Raw genomic sequence first — 16,952 nt, 5'->3', positions numbered from 1 at the left:
TGTTGGTAGAATATCAAACTCTGGTTGCGACAAAAGACAAGACGCTTCTGGATAGGGAAAAAAGTGGTCTGATTATGACATCATAATGCAAAAAAGAAATAAACAAAAGCTTACGGCACCTGAGGTTCCTAGTTGGTCTCCCATACAAGTACTAACCAGGCCCGAGTCTGGATGGCTTCCGAGATCTGATGAGATCAGGCATTTTCAGACTGGTATGGCCGTAAATGAAATTAAGAGAATGCGATCTCGCTAATGTTGGTAGAATATCAAACTCTGGTTGCGACAAAAGACAAGACGCTTCTGGATAGGGAAAAAAGTGGTCTGATTATGACATCATAATGCAAAAAAGAAATAAACAAAAGCTTACGGCACCTGAGGTTCCAAGTTGGTCTCCCATAGGGAAAAAAGTGGTCTGATTATGACATCATAATGCAAAAAAGAAATAAACAAAAGCTTACGGCACCTGAGGTTCCTAGTTGGTCTCCCATACAAGTACTAACCAGGCCCGAGTTTGGATGGCTTCCGAGATCTGACGAGATCAGGCATTTTCAGACTGGTATGGCCGTAAGTGAAATTAAGAGAATGCGATCTCGCTAATGTTGGTAGAATATCAAACTCTGGTTGCGACAAAAGACAAGACGCTTCTGGATAGGGAAAAAAGTGGTCTGATTATGACATCATAATGCAAAAAATAAATAAACTAAAGCTTACGGCACCTGAGGTTCCTAGTTGGTCTCCCATAGGGAAAAAAGTGGTCTGATTATGACATCATAATGCAAAAAAGAAATAAACAAAAGCTTACGGCACCTGAGGTTCCTAGTTGGTCTCCCATACAAGTACTAACCAGGCCCGAGTCTGGATGGCTTCCGAGATCTGACGAGATCAGGCATTTTCAGACTGGTATGGCCGTAAGTGAAATTAAGAGAATGCGATCTCGCTAATGTTGGTAGAATATCAAACTCTGGTTGCGACAAAAGACAAGACGCTTCTGGATAGGGAAAAAAGTGGTCTGATCATGACATCATAATGCAAAAAAGAAATAAACAAAAGCTTACGGCACCTGAGGTTCCTAGTTGGTCTCCCATAGGGAAAAAAGTGGTCTGATTATGACATCATAATGCAAAAAAGAAATAAACAAAAGCTTACGGCACCTGAGGTTCCTAGTTGGTCTCCCATAGGGAAAAAAGTGGTCTGATTATGACATCATAATGCAAAAAAGAAATAAACAAAAGCTTACGGCACCTGAGGTTCCTAGTTGGTCTCCCATACAAGTACTAACCAGGCCCGAGTCTGGATGGCTTCCGAGATCTGACGAGATCAGGCATTTTCAGACTGGTATGGCCGTAAGTGAAATTAAGAGAATGCGATCTCGCTAATGTTGGTAGAATATCAAACTCTGGTTGCGACAAAAGACAAGACGCTTCTGGATAGGGAAAAAAGTGGTCTGATTATGACATCATAATGCAAAAAAGAAATAAACAAAAGCTTACGGCACCTGAGGTTCCTAGTTGGTCTCCCATAGGGAAAAAAGTGGTCTGATTATGACATCATAATGCAAAAAAGAAATAAACAAAAGCTTACGGCACCTGAGGTTCCTAGTTGGTCTCCCATACAAGTACTAACCAGGCCCGAGTCTGGATGGCTTCCGAGATCTGACGAGATCAGGCATTTTCAGACTGGTATGGCCGTAAGTGAAATTAAGAGAATGCGATCTCGCTAATGTTGGTAGAATATCAAACTCTGGTTGCGACAAAAGACAAGACGCTTCTGGATAGGGAAAAAAGTGGTCTGATTATGACATCATAATGCAAAAAAGAAATAAACAAAAGCTTACGGCACCTGAGGTTCCTAGTTGGTCTCCCATACAAGTACTAACCAGGCCCGAGTCTGGATGGCTTCCGAGATCTGACGAGATCAGGCATTTTCAGACTGGTATGGCCGTAAGTGAAATTAAGAGAATGCGATCTCGCTAATGTTGGTAGAATATCAAACTCTGGTTGCGACAAAAGACAAGACGCTTCTGGATAGGGAAAAAAGTGGTCTGATTATGACATCATAATGCAAAAAAGAAATAAACAAAAGCTTACGGCACCTGAGGTTCCTAGTTGGTCTCCCATAGGGAAAAAAGTGGTCTGATTATGACATCATAATGCAAAAAAGAAATAAACTAAAGCTTACGGCACCTGAGGTTCCTAGTTGGTCTCCCATACAAGTACTAACCAGGCCCGAGTCTGGATGGCTTCCGAGATCTGACGAGATCAGGCATTTTCAGACTGGTATGGCCGTAAGTGAAATTAAGAGAATGCGATCTCGCTAATGTTGGTAGAATATCAAACTCTGGTTGCGACAAAAGACAAGACGCTTCTGGATAGGGAAAAAAGTGGTCTGATTATGACATCATAATGCAAAAAAGAAATAAACAAAAGCTGACGGCACCTGAGGTTCCTAGTTGGTCTCCCATACAAGTACTAACCAGGCCCGAGTCTGGATGGCTTCCGAGATCTGACGAGATCAGGCATTTTCAGACTGGTATGGCCGTAAGTGAAATTAAGAGAATGCGATCTCGCTAATGTTGGTAGAATATCAAACTCTGGTTGCGACAAAAGACAAGACGCTTCTGGATAGGGAAAAAAGTGGTCTGATTATGACATCATAATGCAAAAAAGAAATAAACAAAAGCTTACGGCACCTGAGGTTCCTAGTTGGTCTCCCATACAAGTACTAACCAGGCCCGAGTCTGGATGGCTTCCGAGATCTGACGAGATCAGGCATTTTCAGACTGGTATGGCCGTAAGTGAAATTAAGAGAATGCGATCTCGCTAATGTTGGTAGAATATCAAACTCTGGTTGCGACAAAAGACAAGACGCTTCTGGATAGGGAAAAAAGTGGTCTGATTATGACATCATAATGCAAAAAAGAAATAAACAAAAGCTTACGGCACCTGAGGTTCCTAGTTGGTCTCCCATACAAGTACTAACCAGGCCCGAGTCTGGATGGCTTCCGAGATCTGACGAGATCAGGCATTTTCAGACTGGTATGGCCGTAAGGGAAATTAAGAGAATGCGATCTCGCTAATGTTGGTAGAATATCAAACTCTGGTTGCGACAAAAGACAAGACGCTTCTGGATAGGGAAAAAAGTGGTCTGATTATGACATCATAATGCAAAAAAGAAATAAACAAAAGCTTACGGCACCTGAGGTTCCTAGTTGGTCTCCCATACAAGTACTAACCAGGCCCGAGTCTGGATGGCTTCCGAGATCTGACGAGATCAGGCATTTTCAGACTGGTATGGCCATAAGTGAAATTAAGAGAATGCGATCTCGCTAATGTTGGTAGAATATCAAACTCTGGTTGCGACAAAAGACAAGATGCTTCTGGATAGGGAAAAAAGTGGTCTGATTATGACATCATAATGCAAAAAAGAAATAAACAAAAGCTTACGGCACCTGAGGTTCCTAGTTGGTCTCCCATACAAGTACTAACCAGGCCCGAGTCTGGATGGCTTCCGAGATCTGACGAGATCAGGCATTTTCAGACTGGTATGGCCGTAAGTGAAATTAAGAGAATGCGATCTCGCTAATGTTGGTAGAATATCAAACTCTGGTTGCGACAAAAGACAAGACGCTTCTGGATAGGGAAAAAAGTGGTCTGATTATGACATCATAATGCAAAAAAGAAATAAACAAAAGCTTACGGCACCTGAGGTTCCTAGTTGGTCTCCCATACAAGTACTAACCAGGCCCGAGTCTGGATGGCTTCCGAGATCTGACGAGATCAGGCATTTTCAGACTGGTATGGCCGTAAGTGAAATTAAGAGAATGCGATCTCGCTAATGTTGGTAGAATATCAAACTCTGGTTGCGACAAAAGACAAGACGCTTCTGGATAGGGAAAAAAGTGGTCTGATTATGACATCATAATGCAAAAAAGAAATAAACAAAAGCTTACGGCACCTGAGGTACCTAGTTGGTCTCCCATACAAGTACTAACCAGGCCCGAGTCTGGATGGCTTCCGAGATCTGACGAGATTAGGCATTTTCAGACTGGTATGGCCGTAAGTGAAATTAAGAGAATGCGATCTCGCTAATGTTGGTAGAATATCAAACTCTGGTTGCGACAAAAGACAAGACGCTTCTGGATAGGGAAAAAAGTGGTCTGATTATGACATCATAATGCAAAAAAGAAATAAACAAAAGCTTACGGCACCTGAGGTTCCTAGTTGGTCTCCCATACAAGTACTAACCAGGCCCGAGTCTGGATGGCTTCCGAGATCTGACGAGATCAGGCATTTTCAGACTGGTATGGCCATAAGTGAAATTAAGAGAATGCGATCTCGCTAATGTTGGTAGAATATCAAACTCTGGTTGCGACAAAAGACAAGACGCTTCTGGATAGGGAAATAAGTGGTCTGATTATGACATCATAATGCAAAAAAGAAATAAACAAAAGCTTACGGCACCTGAGGTTCCTAGTTGGTCTCCCATAGGGAAAAAAGTGGTCTGATTATGACATCATAATGCAAAAAAGAAATAAACAAAAGCTTACGGCACCTGAGGTTCATAGTTGGTCTCCCATACAAGTACTAACCAGGCCCGAGTCTGGATGGCTTCTGAGATCTGACGAGATCAGGCATTTTCAGACTGGTATGGCCGTAAGGGAAATTAAGCGAATGCGATCTCGCTAATGTTGGTAGAATATCAAACTCTGGTTGCGACAAAAGACAAGACGCTTCTGGATAGGGAAAAAAGTGGTCTGATTATGACATCATAATGCAAAAAAGAAATAAACAAAAGCTTACGGCACCTGAGGTTCCTAGTTGGTCTCCCATACAAGTACTAACCAGACCCGTGTCTGGATGGCTTCCGAGATCTGACGAGATCAGGCATTTTCAGACTGGTATGGCCGTAAGTGAAATTAAGAGAATGCGATCTCGCTAATGTTGGTAGAATATCAAACTCTGGTTGCGACAAAAGACAAGATGCTTCTGGATAGGGAAAAAAGTGGTCTGATTATGACATCATAATGCAAAAAAGAAATAAACAAAAGCTTAAGGCACCTGAGGTTCCTAGTTGGTCTCCCATAGGGAAAAAAGTGGTCTGATTATGACATCATAATGCAAAAAAGAAATAAACTAAAGCTTACGGCACCTGAGGTTCCTAGTTGGTCTCCCATACAAGTACTAACCAGGCCCGAGTCTGGATGGCTTCCGAGATCTGACATTTTCAGACTGGTATGGCCGTAAGTGAAATTAAGAGAATGCGATCTCGCTAATGTTGGTAGAATATCAAACTCTGGTTGCGACAAAAGACAAGACGCTTCTGGATAGGGAAAAAAGTGGTCTGATTATGACATCATAATGCAAAAAATAAATAAACAAAAGCTTACGGCACCTGAGGTTCCTAGTTGGTCTCCCATACAAGTACTAACCAGGCCCGAGTCTGGATGGCTTCCAAGATCTGATGAGATCAGGCATTTTCAGACTGGTATGGCCGTAAGTGAAATTAAGAGAATGCGATCTCGCTAATGTTGGTAGAATATCAAACTCTGGTTGCGACAAAAGACAAGACGCTTCTGGATAGGGAAAAAAGTGGTCTGATTATGACATCATAATGCAAAAAAGAAATAAACAAAAGCTTACGGCACCTGAGGTTCCTAGTTGGTCTCCCATACAAGTACTAACCAGGCCCGAGTCTGGATGGCTTCCGAGATCTGACGAGATCAGGCATTTTCAGACTGGTATGGCCATAAGTGAAATTAAGAGAATGCGATCTCGCTAATGTTGGTAGAATATCAAACTCTGGTTGCGACAAAAGACAAGACGCTTCTGGATAGGGAAAAAAGTGGTCTGATTATGACATCATAATGCAAAAAAGAAATAAACAAAAGCTTACAGCACCTGAGGTTCCTAGTTGACTCCCATACAAGTACTAACCAGGCCCGAGTCTGGATGGCTTCCGAGATCTGACGAGATCAGGCATTTTCAGACTGGTATGGCCGTAAGTGAAATTAAGAGAATGCGATCTCGCTAATGTTGGTAGAATATCAAACTCTGGTTGCGACAAAAGACAAGACGCTTCTGGATAGGGAAAAAAGTGGTCTGATTATGACATCATAATGCAAAAAAGAAATAAACAAAAGCTTACGGCACCTGAGGTTCCTAGTTGGTCTCCCATACAAGTACTAACCAGGCCCGAGTCTGCATGGCTTCCGAGATCTGACGAGATCAGGCATTTTCAGACAAATATGGCCGTAAGTGAAATTAAGAGAATGCGATCTCGCTAATGTTGGTAGAATATCAAACTCTGGTTGCGACAAAAGACAAGACGCTTCTGGATAGGGAAAAAAGTGGTCTGATTATGACATCATAATGCAAAAAAGAAATAAACAAAAGCTGACGGCACCTGAGGTTCCTAGTTGGTCTCCCATACAAGTACTAACCAGGCCCGAGTCTGGATGGCTTCCGAGATCTGACGAGATCAGGCATTTTCAGACTGGTATGGCCGTAAGTGAAATTAAGAGAATGCGATCTCGCTAATGTTGGTAGAATATCAAACTCTGGTTGCGACAAAAGACAAGACGCTTCTGCATAGGGAAAAAAGTGGTCTGATTATGACATCAAAATGCAAAAAATAAATAAACAAAAGCTTACGGCACCTGAGGTTCCAAGTTGATCTCAAATACAAGTACTAACCAGGCCCGAGTCTGGATGGCTTCCGAGATCTGACGAGATCAGGCATTTTTAGACTGGTATGGCCGTAAGGGAAATTAAGAGAATGCGATCTCGCTAATGTTGGTAGAATATCAAACTCTGGTTGCGACAAAAGACAAGACGCTTCTGGATAGGGAAAAAAGTGGTCTGATTATGACATCATAATGCAAAAAAGAAATAAACAAAAGCTTACGGCACCTGAGGTTCCTAGTTGGTCTCCCATAGGGAAAAAAGTGGTCTGATTATGACATCATAATGCAAAAAAGAAATAAACTAAAGCTTACGGCACCTGAGGTTCCTAGTTGGTCTCCCATACAATTACTAACCAGGCCGGAGTCTGGATGGCTTCCGAGATCTGACGAGATCAGGCATTTTCAGACTGGTATGGCCATAAGTGAAATTAAGAGAATGCGTTCTCGCTAATGTTGGTAGAATATCAAACTCTGGTTGCGACAAAAGACAAGACGCTTCTGGATAGGGAAAAAGTGGTCTGATTATGACATCATAATGCAAAAAAAAAATAAACAAAAGCTTACGGCACCTGAGGTTCCTAGTTGGTCTCCCATACAAGTACTAACCAGGCCTGAGTCTGGATGGCTTCCGAGATCTGACGAGATCAGGCATTTTCAGACTGGTATGGCCGTAAGTGAAATTAAGAGAATGCGATCTCGCTAATGTTGGTAGAATATCAAACTCTGGTTGCGACAAAAGACAAGATGCTTCTGGATAGGGAAAAAAGTGGTCTGATTATGACATCATAATGCAAAAAAGAAATAAACAAAAGCTTACGGCACCTGAGGTTCCTAGTTGGTCACCCATACAAGTACTAACCAGGCACGAGTCTGGATGGCTTCCGAGATCTGACGAGATCAGGCATTTTCAGACTGGTATGGCCGTAAGTGAAATTAAGAGAATGCGATCTCGCTAATGTTGGTAGAATATCAAACTCTGGTTGCGACAAAAGACAAGACGCTTCTGGATAGGGAAAAAAGTGGTCTGATTATGACATCATAATGCAAAAAAGAAATAAACAAAAGCTTACGGCACCTGAGGTTCCTAGTTGGTCTCCCATACAAGTACTAACCAGACCCGAGTCTGGATAGCTTCTGAGATCTGACGAGATCAGGCATTTTCAGACTGGTATGGCCGTAAGTGAAATTAAGAGAATGTGATCTCGCTAATGTTGGTAGAATATCAAACTCTGGTTGCGACAAAAGACAAGACGCTTCTGGATAGGGAAAAAAGTGGTCTGATTATGACATCATAATGCAAAAAAGAAATAAACAAAAGCTTACGGCACCTGAGGTTCCTAGTTGGTCTCCCATACAAGTACTAACCAGGCCCGAGTCTGGATGACTTCCGAGATCTGATGAGATCAGGCATTTTCAGACTGGTATGGCCGTAAGTGAAATTAAGAGAATGCGATCTCGCTAATGTTGGTAGAATATCAAACTCTGGTTGCGACAAAAGACAAGACGCTTCTGGATAGGGAAAAAAGTGGTCTGATTATGACATCATAATGCAAAAAAGAAATAAACAAAAGCTTACGGCACCTGAGGTTCCTAGTTGGTCTCCCATAGGGAAAAAAGTGGTCTGATTATGACATCATAATGCAAAAAAGAAATAAACTAAAGCTTACGGCACCTGAGGTTCCTAGTTGGTCTCCCATACAAGTACTAACCAGGCCCGAGTCTGGATGGCTTCCGAGATCTGACGAGATCAGGCATTTTCAGACTGGTATGGCCGTAAGTGAAATTAAGAGAATGCGATCTCGCTAATGTTGGTAGAATATCAAACTCTGGTTGCGACAAAAGACAAGACGCTTCTGGATAGGGAAAAAAGTGGTCTGATTATGACATCATAATGCAAAAAAGAAATAAACAAAAGCTTACGGCACCTGAGGTTCCTAGTTGGTCTCCCATACAAGTACTAACCAGGCCCGAGTCTGGATGGCTTCCGAGATCTGACGAGATCAGGCATTTTCAGACTGGTATGGCCGTAAGTGAAATTAAGAGAATGCGATCTCGCTAATGTTGGTAGAATATCAAACTCTGGTTGCGACAAAAGACAAGACGCTTCTGGATAGGGAAAAAAGTGGTCTGATTATGACATCATAATGCAAAAAAGAAATAAACAAAAGCTTACGGCACCTGAGGTTCCTAGTTGGTCTCCCATAGGGAAAAAAGTGGTCTGATTATGACATCATAATGCAAAAAAGAAATAAACTAAAGCTTACGGCACCTGAGGTTCCTAGTTGGTCTCCCATACAAGTACTAACCAGGCCCGAGTCTGGATGGCTTCCGAGATCTGACGAGATCAGGCATTTTCAGACTGGTATGGCCGTAAGTGAAATTAAGAGAATGCGATCTCGCTAATGTTGGTAGAATATCAAACTCTGGTTGCAACAAAAGACAAGACGCTTCTGGATAGGGAAAAAAGTGGTCTGATTATGACATCATAATGCAAAAAAGAAATAAACAAAACCTGACGGCACCTGAGGTTCCTAGTTGGTCTCCCATACAAGTACTAACCAGGCCCGAGTCTGGATGGCTTCCGAGATCTGACGAGATCAGGCATTTTCAGACTGGTATGGCCGTAAGTGAAATTAAGAGAATGCGATCTCGCTAATGTTGGTAGAATATCAAACTCTGGTTGCGACAAAAGACAAGATGCTTCTAGATAGGGAAAAAAGTGGTCTGATTATGACATCATAATGCAAAAAAGAAATAAACAAAAGCTTACGGCACCTGAGGTTCCTAGTTGGTCACCCATACAAGTACTAACCAGGCACGAGTCTGGATGGCTTCCGAGATCTGACGAGATCAGGCATTTTCAGACTGGTATGGCCGTAAGTGAAATTAAGAGAATGCGATCTCGCTAATGTTGGTAGAATATCAAACTCTGGTTGCGACAAAAGACAAGACGCTTCTGGATAGGGAAAAAAGTGGTCTGATTATGACATCATAATGCAAAAAATAAATAAACAAAAGCTTACGGCACCTGAGGTTCCTAGTTGGTCTCCCATACAAGTACTAACCAGACCCGAGTCTGGATGGCTTCCGAGATCTGACGAGATCAGGCATTTTCAGACTGGTATGGCCGTAATTGAAATTAAGAGAATGCGATCTCGCTAATGTTGGTAGAATATCAAACTCTGGTTGCGACAAAAGACAAGACGCTTCTGGATAGGGAAAAAAGTGGTCTGATTATGACATTATAATGCAAAAAAGAAATAAACTAAAGCTTACGGCACCTGAGGTTCCTAGTTGTTCTCCCATACAAGTACTAACCAGGCCTGAGTCTGGATGGCTTCCGAGATCTGACGAGATCAGGCATTTTCAGACTGGTATGGCCGTAAGGGAAATTAAGAGAATGCGATCTCGCTAATGTTGGTAGAATATCAAACTCTGGTTGCGACAAAAGACAAGACGCTTCTGGATAGGGAAAAAAGTGGTCTGATTATGACATCATAATGCAAAAAAGAAATAAACAAAAGCTTACGGCACCTGAGGTTCCTAGTTGGTCTCCCATACAAGTACTAACCAGGCCCGAGTCTGGATGGCTTCCAAGATCTGACGAGATCAGGCATTTTCAGACTGGTATGGCCGTAAGTGAAATTAAGAGAATGCGATCTCGCTAATGTTGGTAGAATATCAAACTCTGGTTGCGACAAAAGACAAGATGCTTCTGGATAGGGAAAAAAGTGGTCTGATTATGACATCATAATGCAAAAAAGAAATAAACAAAAGCTTACGGCACCTGAAGTTCCTAGTTGGTCTCCCATACAAGTACTAACCAGGCCCGAGTCTGGATGGCTTCCGCGATTTGACGAGATCAGGCATTTTCAGACCGGTATGGCCGTAAGTGAAATTAAGAGAATGCGATCTCGCTAATGTTGGTAGAATATCAAACTCTGGTTGCGACAAAAGACAAGACGCTTCTGGATAGGGAAAAAAGTGGTCTGATTATGACATCATAATGCAAAAAAGAAATAAACAAAAGCTTACGGCACCTGAGGTTCCTAGTTGGTCTCCCATACAAGTACTAACCAGACCCGAGTCTGGATGGCTTCCGAGATCTGACGAGATCAGGCATTTTCAGAATGGTATGGCCGTAAGTGAAATTAAGAGAATGCGATCTCGCTAATGTTGGTAGAATATCAAACTCTGGTTGCGACAAAAGACAAGACGCTTCTGGATAGGGAAAAAAGTGGTCTGATTATGACATCATAATGCAAAAAAGAAATAAACAAAAGCTTACGGCACCTGAGGTTCCTAGTTGGTCTCCCATATTGAAAAAAGTGGTCTGATTATGACATCATAATGCAAAAAAGAAATAAACAAAAGCTTACGGCACCTGAGGTTCCTAGTTGGTCTCCCATACAAGTACTAACCAGGCCCGAGTCTGGATGGCTTCCGAGATCTGACGAGATCAGGCATTTTCAGACTGGTATGGCCGTAAGTGAAATTAAGAGAATGCGATCTCGCTAATGTTGGTAGAATATCAAACTCTGGTTGCGACAAAAGACAAGACGCTTCTGGATAGGGAAAAAAGTGGTCTGATTATGACATCATAATGCAAAAAAGAAATAAACAAAAGCTTACGGCATCTGAGGTTCCTAGTTGGTCTCCCATACAAGTACTAACCATGCCCGTGTCTGGATGGCTTCCGAGATCTGACGAGATCAGGCATTTTCAGACTGGTATGGCCGTAAGGGAAATTAAGAGAATGCGATCTCGCTAATGTTGGTAGAATATCAAACTCTGATTGCGACAATAGACAAGACGCTTCTGGATAGGGAAAAAAGTGGTCTGATTATGACATCATAATGCAAAAAAGAAATAAACAAAAGCTTACGGCACCTGAGGTTCCTAGTTGGTCTCCCATAGGGAAAAAAGTGGTCTGATTATGACATCATAATGCAAAAAAGAAATAAACAAAAGCTTACGGCACCTGAGGTTCCTAGTTGGTCTCCCATACAAGTACTAACCAGGCCCGAGTCTGGATGGCTTCCGAGATCTGACGAGATCAGGCATTTTCAGACTGGTATGGCCGTAAGCGAAATTAAGAGAATGCGATCTCGCTAATGTTGGTAGAATATCAAACTCTGGTTGCGACAAAAGACAAGACGCTTCTGGATAGGGAAAAAAGTGGTCTGATTATGACATCATAATGCAAAAAAGAAATAAACAAAAGCTTACGGCACCTGAGGTTCCTAGTTGGTCTCCCATACAAGTACTAACCAGGCCCGAGTCTGGATGGCTTCCGAGATCTGATGAGATCAGGCATTTTCAGACTGGTATGGCCGTAAGTGAAATTAAGAGAATGCGATCTCGCTAATGTTGGTAGAATATCAAACTCTGGTTGCGACAAAAGACAAGACGCTTCTGGATAGGGAAAAAAGTGGTCTGATTATGACATCATAATGCAAAAAAGAAATAAACAAAAGCTTACGGCACCTGAGGTTCCTAGTTGGTCTCCCATAGGGAAAAAAGTGGTCTGATTATGACATCATAATGCAAAAAAGAAATAAACAAAAGCTTACGGCACCTGAGGTTCCTAGTTGGTCTCCCATTCAAATACTAACCAGGCCCGAGTCTGGATGGCTTCCGAGATCTGACAAGATCAGGCATTTTCAGACTGGTATGGCCGTAAGTGAAATTAAGAGAATGCGATCTCGCTAATGTTGGTAGAATATCAAACTCTGGTTGCGACAAAAGACAAGATGCTTCTGGATAGGGAAAAAAGTGGTCTGATTATGACATCATAATGCAAAAAAGAAATAAACAAAAGCTTACGGCACCTGAGGTTCCTAGTTGGTCTCCCATACAAGTACTAACCAGGCCCGAGTCTGGATGGCGTCCGAGATCTGACGAGATCAGGCATTTTCAGACTGGTATGGCCGTAAGTGAAATTAAGAGAATGCGATCTCGCTAATGTTGGTAGAATATCAAACTCTGGTTGCGACAAAAGACAAGACGCTTCTGGATAGGGAAAAAAGTGGTCTGATTATGACATCATAATGCAAAAAAGAAATAAACAAAAGCTTACGGCACCTGAGGTTCCTAGTTGGTCTCCCATACAAGTACTAACCAGGTCCGAGTCTGGATGGCTTCCGAGATCTGATGAGATCAGGCATTTTCAGACTGGTATGGCCGTAAGTGAAATTAAGAGAATACGATCTCGCTAATGTTGGTAGAATATCAAACTCTGGTTGCGACAAAAGACAAGACGCTTCTGGATAAGGAAAAAAGTGGTCTGATTATGACATCATAATGCAAAAAAGAAATAAACAAAAGCTTACGGCACCTGAGGTTCCTAGTTGGTCGCCCATACAAGTACTAACCAGGCCCGAGTCTGGATGGCTTCCGAGATCTGACGAGATCAGGCATTTTCAGACTGGTATGGCCATAAGTGAAATTAAGAGAATGCGATCTCGCTAATGTTGGTAGAATATCAAACTCTGGTTGCGACAAAAGACAAGACGCTTCTGGATAGGGAAATAAGTGGTCTGATTATGACATCATAATGCAAAAAAGAAATAAACAAAAGCTTATGGCACCTGAGGTTCCTAGTTGGTCTCCCATACAAGTACTAACCAGGCCCGAGTCTGGATGGCTTCCGAGATCTGACAAGATCAGGCATTTTCAGACTGGTATGGCCGTAAGTGAAATTAAGAGAATGCGATCTCGCTAATGTTGGTAGAATATCAAACTCTGGTTGCGACAAAAGACAAGACGCTTCTGGATAGGGAAAAAAGTGGTCTGATTATGACATCATAATGCAAAAAATAAATAAACAAAAGCTTATGGCACCTGAGGTTCCTAGTTGGTCTCCCATACAAATACTAACCAGGCCCGAGTCTGGATGGCTTCCGAGATCTGACAAGATCAGGCATTTTCAGACTGGTATGGCCGTAAGTGAAATTAAGAGAATGCGATCTCGCTAATGTTGGTAGAATATCAAACTCTGGTTGCGACAAAAGACAAGACGCTTCTGGATAGGGAAAAAAGTGGTCTGATTATGACATCATAATGCAAAAAAGAAATAAACAAAAGCTTACGGCATCTGAGGTTCCTAGTTGGTCTCCCATACAAGTACTAACCATGCCCGTGTCTGGATGGCTTCCGAGATCTGACGAGATCAGGCATTTTCAGACTGGTATGGCCGTAAGGGAAATTAAGAGAATGCGATCTCGCTAATGTTGGTAGAATATCAAACTCTGATTGCGACAATAGACAAGACGCTTCTGGATAGGGAAAAAAGTGGTCTGATTATGACATCATAATGCAAAAAAGAAATAAACAAAAGCTTACGGCACCTGAGGTTCCTAGTTGGTCTCCCATAGGGAAAAAAGTGGTCTGATTATGACATCATAATGCAAAAAAGAAATAAACAAAAGCTTACGGCACCTGAGGTTCCTAGTTGGTCTCCCATACAAGTACTAACCAGGCCCGAGTCTGGATGGCTTCCGAGATCTGACGAGATCAGGCATTTTCAGACTGGTATGGCCGTAAGCGAAATTAAGAGAATGCGATCTCGCTAATGTTGGTAGAATATCAAACTCTGGTTGCGACAAAAGACAAGACGCTTCTGGATAGGGAAAAAAGTGGTCTGATTATGACATCATAATGCAAAAAAGAAATAAACAAAAGCTTACGGCACCTGAGGTTCCTAGTTGGTCTCCCATACAAGTACTAACCAGGCCCGAGTCTGGATGGCTTCCGAGATCTGATGAGATCAGGCATTTTCAGACTGGTATGGCCGTAAGTGAAATTAAGCGAATGCGATCTCGCTAATGTTGGTAGAATATCAAACTCTGGTTGCGACAAAAGACAAGACGCTTCTGGATAGGGAAAAAAGTGGTCTGATTATGACATCATAATGCAAAAAAGAAATAAACAAAAGCTTACGGCACCTGAGGTTCCTAGTTGGTCTCCCATAGGGAAAAAAGTGGTCTGATTATGACATCATAATGCAAAAAAGAAATAAACAAAAGCTTACGGCACCTGAGGTTCCTAGTTGGTCTCCCATACAAGTACTAACCAGGCCCGAGTCTGGATGGCTTCCGAGATCTGACAAGATCAGGCATTTTCAGACTGGTATGGCCGTAAGTGAAATTAAGAGAATGCGATCTCGCTAATGTTGGTAGAATATCAAACTCTGGTTGCGACAAAAGACAAGATGCTTCTGGATAGGGAAAAAAGTGGTCTGATTATGACATCATAATGCAAAAAAGAAATAAACAAAAGCTTACGGCACCTGAGGTTCCTAGTTGGTCTCCCATACAAGTACTAACCAGGCCCGAGTCTGGATGGCTTCCGAGATCTGACGAGATCAGGCATTTTCAGACTGGTATGGCCGTAAGTGAAATTAAGAGAATGCGATCTCGCTAATGTTGGTAGAATATCAAACTCTGGTTGCGACAAAAGACAAGACGCTTCTGGATAGGGAAAAAAGTGGTCTGATTATGACATCATAATGCAAAAAAGAAATAAACAAAAGCTTACGGCACCTGAGGTTCCTAGTTGGTCTCCCATACAAGTACTAACCAGGCCCGAGTCTGGATGGCTTCCGAGATCTGATGAGATCAGGCATTTTCAGACTGGTATGGCCGTAAGTGAAATTAAGAGAATACGATCTCGCTAATGTTGGTAGAATATCAAACTCTGGTTGCGACAAAAGACAAGACGCTTCTGGATAGGGAAAAAAGTGGTCTGATTATGACATCATAATGCAAAAAAGAAATAAACAAAAGCTTACGGCACCTGAGGTTCCTAGTTGGTCTCCCATACAAGTACTAACCAGGCCCGAGTCTGGATGGCTTCCGAGATCTGACGAGATCAGGCATTTTCAGACTGGTATGGCCGTAAGGGAAATTAAGAGAATGCGATCTCGCTAATGTTGGTAGAATATCAAACTCTGGTTGCGACAAAAGACAAGACGCTTCTGGATAGGGAAAAAAGTGGTCTGATTATGACATCATAATGCAAAAAAGAAATAAACAAAAGCTTACGGCACCTGAGGTTCCTAGTTGGTCTCCCATAGGGAAAAAAGTGGTCTGATTATGACATCATAATGCAAAAAAGAAATAAACAAAAGCTTACGGCACCTGAGGTTCCTAGTTGGTCTCCCATACAAGTACTAACCAGGCCCGAGTCTGGATGGCTTCCGAGATCTGACGAGATCAGGCATTTTCAGACTGGTATGGCCGTAAGTGAAATTAAGAGAATGCGATCTCGCTAATGTTGGTAGAATATCAAACTCTGGTTGCGACAAAAGACAAGACGCTTCTGGATAGGGAAAAAAGTGGTCTGATTATGACATCATAATGCAAAAAAGAAATAAACAAAAGCTTACGGCATCTGAGGTTCCTAGTTGGTCTCCCATACAAGTACTAACCAGGCCCGTGTCTGGATAGCTTCCGAGATCTGACGAGATAAGGCATTTTCAGACTGGTATGGCCATAAGTGAAATTAAGAGAATGCGATCTCGCTAATGTTGGTAGAATATCAAACTCTGGTTGCGACAATAGACAAGACGCTTCTGGATAGGGAAAAAAGTGGTCTGATTATGACATCATAATGCAAAAAAGAAATAAACAAAAGCTTACGGCACCTGAGGTTCCTAGTTGGTCTCCCATACAAGTACTAACCAGGCCCGAGTCTGGATGTCTTCCGAGATCTGATGAGATCAGGCATTTTCAGACTGGTATGGCCGTAAGTGAAATTAAGAGAATGCGATCTCGCTAATGTTGGTAGAATATCAAACTCTGGTTGCGACAAAAGACAAGACGCTTCTGGATAGGGAAAAAAGTGGTCTGATTATGACATCATAATGCAAAAAAGAAATAAACAAAAGCTTACGGCACCTGAGGTTCCTAGTTGGTCTCCCATACAAGTACTAACCAGGCCCGAGTCTGGATGGCTTCCGAGATCTGACGAGATCAGGCATTTTCAGACTGGTATGGCCGTAAGTGAAATTAAGAGAATGCGATCTCGCTAATGTTGGTAGAATATCAAACTCTGGTTGCGACAAAAGACAAGACGCTTCTGGATAGGGAAAAAAGTGGTCTGATTATGACATCATAATGCAAAAAAGAAATAAACAAAAGCTTACGGCACCTGAGGTTCCTAGTTGGTCTCCCATACAAGTACTAACCAGGCCCGAGTCTGGATGGCTTCTGAGATCTGACGAGATCAGGCATTTTCAGACTGGTATGGCCGTAAGTGAAATTAAGAG

The 16,952-nt window shown here is 42.2% G+C and overlaps 60 pseudogenes; all 60 read right to left on the bottom strand.

The window, feature by feature from the left end:
• Positions 1-107: 107 nt before the first annotated feature.
• On the bottom strand, positions 108-226 carry LOC134594248 (5S ribosomal RNA; annotated as a pseudogene).
• Positions 227-451: 225 nt separating this feature from the next.
• Positions 452-570, bottom strand: LOC134596174 (5S ribosomal RNA; annotated as a pseudogene).
• Positions 571-795: 225 nt separating this feature from the next.
• On the bottom strand, positions 796-914 carry LOC134593538 (5S ribosomal RNA; annotated as a pseudogene).
• Positions 915-1,230: 316 nt separating this feature from the next.
• LOC134593526 (5S ribosomal RNA) lies at positions 1,231-1,349 on the bottom strand (annotated as a pseudogene).
• A 225-nt stretch (positions 1,350-1,574) lies between these two features.
• LOC134593514 (5S ribosomal RNA) lies at positions 1,575-1,693 on the bottom strand (annotated as a pseudogene).
• A 134-nt stretch (positions 1,694-1,827) lies between these two features.
• On the bottom strand, positions 1,828-1,946 carry LOC134593502 (5S ribosomal RNA; annotated as a pseudogene).
• A 225-nt stretch (positions 1,947-2,171) lies between these two features.
• On the bottom strand, positions 2,172-2,290 carry LOC134593490 (5S ribosomal RNA; annotated as a pseudogene).
• Positions 2,291-2,424: 134 nt separating this feature from the next.
• On the bottom strand, positions 2,425-2,543 carry LOC134595858 (5S ribosomal RNA; annotated as a pseudogene).
• Positions 2,544-2,677: 134 nt separating this feature from the next.
• On the bottom strand, positions 2,678-2,796 carry LOC134593478 (5S ribosomal RNA; annotated as a pseudogene).
• A 134-nt stretch (positions 2,797-2,930) lies between these two features.
• LOC134594646 (5S ribosomal RNA) lies at positions 2,931-3,049 on the bottom strand (annotated as a pseudogene).
• Positions 3,050-3,183: 134 nt separating this feature from the next.
• LOC134594885 (5S ribosomal RNA) lies at positions 3,184-3,302 on the bottom strand (annotated as a pseudogene).
• A 134-nt stretch (positions 3,303-3,436) lies between these two features.
• On the bottom strand, positions 3,437-3,555 carry LOC134593466 (5S ribosomal RNA; annotated as a pseudogene).
• A 134-nt stretch (positions 3,556-3,689) lies between these two features.
• On the bottom strand, positions 3,690-3,808 carry LOC134593455 (5S ribosomal RNA; annotated as a pseudogene).
• Positions 3,809-3,942: 134 nt separating this feature from the next.
• LOC134588183 (5S ribosomal RNA) lies at positions 3,943-4,061 on the bottom strand (annotated as a pseudogene).
• A 134-nt stretch (positions 4,062-4,195) lies between these two features.
• On the bottom strand, positions 4,196-4,314 carry LOC134594884 (5S ribosomal RNA; annotated as a pseudogene).
• Positions 4,315-4,539: 225 nt separating this feature from the next.
• On the bottom strand, positions 4,540-4,658 carry LOC134594785 (5S ribosomal RNA; annotated as a pseudogene).
• A 134-nt stretch (positions 4,659-4,792) lies between these two features.
• On the bottom strand, positions 4,793-4,911 carry LOC134597019 (5S ribosomal RNA; annotated as a pseudogene).
• Positions 4,912-5,379: 468 nt separating this feature from the next.
• LOC134595218 (5S ribosomal RNA) lies at positions 5,380-5,498 on the bottom strand (annotated as a pseudogene).
• Positions 5,499-5,632: 134 nt separating this feature from the next.
• Positions 5,633-5,751, bottom strand: LOC134594883 (5S ribosomal RNA; annotated as a pseudogene).
• Positions 5,752-5,885: 134 nt separating this feature from the next.
• On the bottom strand, positions 5,886-6,003 carry LOC134588562 (5S ribosomal RNA; annotated as a pseudogene).
• A 134-nt stretch (positions 6,004-6,137) lies between these two features.
• Positions 6,138-6,256, bottom strand: LOC134595741 (5S ribosomal RNA; annotated as a pseudogene).
• A 134-nt stretch (positions 6,257-6,390) lies between these two features.
• Positions 6,391-6,509, bottom strand: LOC134595857 (5S ribosomal RNA; annotated as a pseudogene).
• Positions 6,510-6,643: 134 nt separating this feature from the next.
• LOC134589350 (5S ribosomal RNA) lies at positions 6,644-6,762 on the bottom strand (annotated as a pseudogene).
• A 225-nt stretch (positions 6,763-6,987) lies between these two features.
• On the bottom strand, positions 6,988-7,106 carry LOC134588907 (5S ribosomal RNA; annotated as a pseudogene).
• Positions 7,107-7,239: 133 nt separating this feature from the next.
• LOC134596664 (5S ribosomal RNA) lies at positions 7,240-7,358 on the bottom strand (annotated as a pseudogene).
• Positions 7,359-7,492: 134 nt separating this feature from the next.
• On the bottom strand, positions 7,493-7,611 carry LOC134596868 (5S ribosomal RNA; annotated as a pseudogene).
• Positions 7,612-7,745: 134 nt separating this feature from the next.
• On the bottom strand, positions 7,746-7,864 carry LOC134588138 (5S ribosomal RNA; annotated as a pseudogene).
• Positions 7,865-7,998: 134 nt separating this feature from the next.
• LOC134593448 (5S ribosomal RNA) lies at positions 7,999-8,117 on the bottom strand (annotated as a pseudogene).
• A 225-nt stretch (positions 8,118-8,342) lies between these two features.
• LOC134593442 (5S ribosomal RNA) lies at positions 8,343-8,461 on the bottom strand (annotated as a pseudogene).
• Positions 8,462-8,595: 134 nt separating this feature from the next.
• LOC134593431 (5S ribosomal RNA) lies at positions 8,596-8,714 on the bottom strand (annotated as a pseudogene).
• A 225-nt stretch (positions 8,715-8,939) lies between these two features.
• On the bottom strand, positions 8,940-9,058 carry LOC134593419 (5S ribosomal RNA; annotated as a pseudogene).
• A 134-nt stretch (positions 9,059-9,192) lies between these two features.
• LOC134596469 (5S ribosomal RNA) lies at positions 9,193-9,311 on the bottom strand (annotated as a pseudogene).
• Positions 9,312-9,445: 134 nt separating this feature from the next.
• Positions 9,446-9,564, bottom strand: LOC134596867 (5S ribosomal RNA; annotated as a pseudogene).
• Positions 9,565-9,698: 134 nt separating this feature from the next.
• Positions 9,699-9,817, bottom strand: LOC134597644 (5S ribosomal RNA; annotated as a pseudogene).
• Positions 9,818-9,951: 134 nt separating this feature from the next.
• LOC134588689 (5S ribosomal RNA) lies at positions 9,952-10,070 on the bottom strand (annotated as a pseudogene).
• Positions 10,071-10,204: 134 nt separating this feature from the next.
• On the bottom strand, positions 10,205-10,323 carry LOC134596041 (5S ribosomal RNA; annotated as a pseudogene).
• A 134-nt stretch (positions 10,324-10,457) lies between these two features.
• Positions 10,458-10,576, bottom strand: LOC134588422 (5S ribosomal RNA; annotated as a pseudogene).
• Positions 10,577-10,710: 134 nt separating this feature from the next.
• LOC134587945 (5S ribosomal RNA) lies at positions 10,711-10,829 on the bottom strand (annotated as a pseudogene).
• A 225-nt stretch (positions 10,830-11,054) lies between these two features.
• LOC134593407 (5S ribosomal RNA) lies at positions 11,055-11,173 on the bottom strand (annotated as a pseudogene).
• Positions 11,174-11,307: 134 nt separating this feature from the next.
• On the bottom strand, positions 11,308-11,426 carry LOC134588823 (5S ribosomal RNA; annotated as a pseudogene).
• Positions 11,427-11,651: 225 nt separating this feature from the next.
• Positions 11,652-11,770, bottom strand: LOC134591807 (5S ribosomal RNA; annotated as a pseudogene).
• Positions 11,771-11,904: 134 nt separating this feature from the next.
• LOC134596316 (5S ribosomal RNA) lies at positions 11,905-12,023 on the bottom strand (annotated as a pseudogene).
• Positions 12,024-12,248: 225 nt separating this feature from the next.
• On the bottom strand, positions 12,249-12,367 carry LOC134597589 (5S ribosomal RNA; annotated as a pseudogene).
• Positions 12,368-12,501: 134 nt separating this feature from the next.
• Positions 12,502-12,620, bottom strand: LOC134595590 (5S ribosomal RNA; annotated as a pseudogene).
• A 134-nt stretch (positions 12,621-12,754) lies between these two features.
• On the bottom strand, positions 12,755-12,873 carry LOC134594534 (5S ribosomal RNA; annotated as a pseudogene).
• A 134-nt stretch (positions 12,874-13,007) lies between these two features.
• Positions 13,008-13,126, bottom strand: LOC134595168 (5S ribosomal RNA; annotated as a pseudogene).
• Positions 13,127-13,260: 134 nt separating this feature from the next.
• On the bottom strand, positions 13,261-13,379 carry LOC134598348 (5S ribosomal RNA; annotated as a pseudogene).
• A 134-nt stretch (positions 13,380-13,513) lies between these two features.
• Positions 13,514-13,632, bottom strand: LOC134588621 (5S ribosomal RNA; annotated as a pseudogene).
• A 134-nt stretch (positions 13,633-13,766) lies between these two features.
• LOC134588822 (5S ribosomal RNA) lies at positions 13,767-13,885 on the bottom strand (annotated as a pseudogene).
• Positions 13,886-14,110: 225 nt separating this feature from the next.
• On the bottom strand, positions 14,111-14,229 carry LOC134591689 (5S ribosomal RNA; annotated as a pseudogene).
• A 134-nt stretch (positions 14,230-14,363) lies between these two features.
• Positions 14,364-14,482, bottom strand: LOC134596305 (5S ribosomal RNA; annotated as a pseudogene).
• Positions 14,483-14,707: 225 nt separating this feature from the next.
• Positions 14,708-14,826, bottom strand: LOC134596445 (5S ribosomal RNA; annotated as a pseudogene).
• Positions 14,827-14,960: 134 nt separating this feature from the next.
• LOC134593395 (5S ribosomal RNA) lies at positions 14,961-15,079 on the bottom strand (annotated as a pseudogene).
• A 134-nt stretch (positions 15,080-15,213) lies between these two features.
• LOC134596293 (5S ribosomal RNA) lies at positions 15,214-15,332 on the bottom strand (annotated as a pseudogene).
• A 134-nt stretch (positions 15,333-15,466) lies between these two features.
• On the bottom strand, positions 15,467-15,585 carry LOC134594645 (5S ribosomal RNA; annotated as a pseudogene).
• Positions 15,586-15,810: 225 nt separating this feature from the next.
• On the bottom strand, positions 15,811-15,929 carry LOC134593384 (5S ribosomal RNA; annotated as a pseudogene).
• Positions 15,930-16,063: 134 nt separating this feature from the next.
• On the bottom strand, positions 16,064-16,182 carry LOC134588867 (5S ribosomal RNA; annotated as a pseudogene).
• A 134-nt stretch (positions 16,183-16,316) lies between these two features.
• LOC134589459 (5S ribosomal RNA) lies at positions 16,317-16,435 on the bottom strand (annotated as a pseudogene).
• A 134-nt stretch (positions 16,436-16,569) lies between these two features.
• Positions 16,570-16,688, bottom strand: LOC134593373 (5S ribosomal RNA; annotated as a pseudogene).
• Positions 16,689-16,822: 134 nt separating this feature from the next.
• On the bottom strand, positions 16,823-16,941 carry LOC134594751 (5S ribosomal RNA; annotated as a pseudogene).
• Between the last annotated feature and the right edge of the window lie 11 nt (positions 16,942-16,952).

This window comes from Pelobates fuscus, chromosome 2, assembly GCF_036172605.1.
Source record: "Pelobates fuscus isolate aPelFus1 chromosome 2, aPelFus1.pri, whole genome shotgun sequence".
Classification (NCBI taxonomy): Eukaryota; Metazoa; Chordata; class Amphibia; order Anura; family Pelobatidae; genus Pelobates; species Pelobates fuscus.
This window is presented reverse-complemented; position numbering and strand designations above follow the sequence as displayed.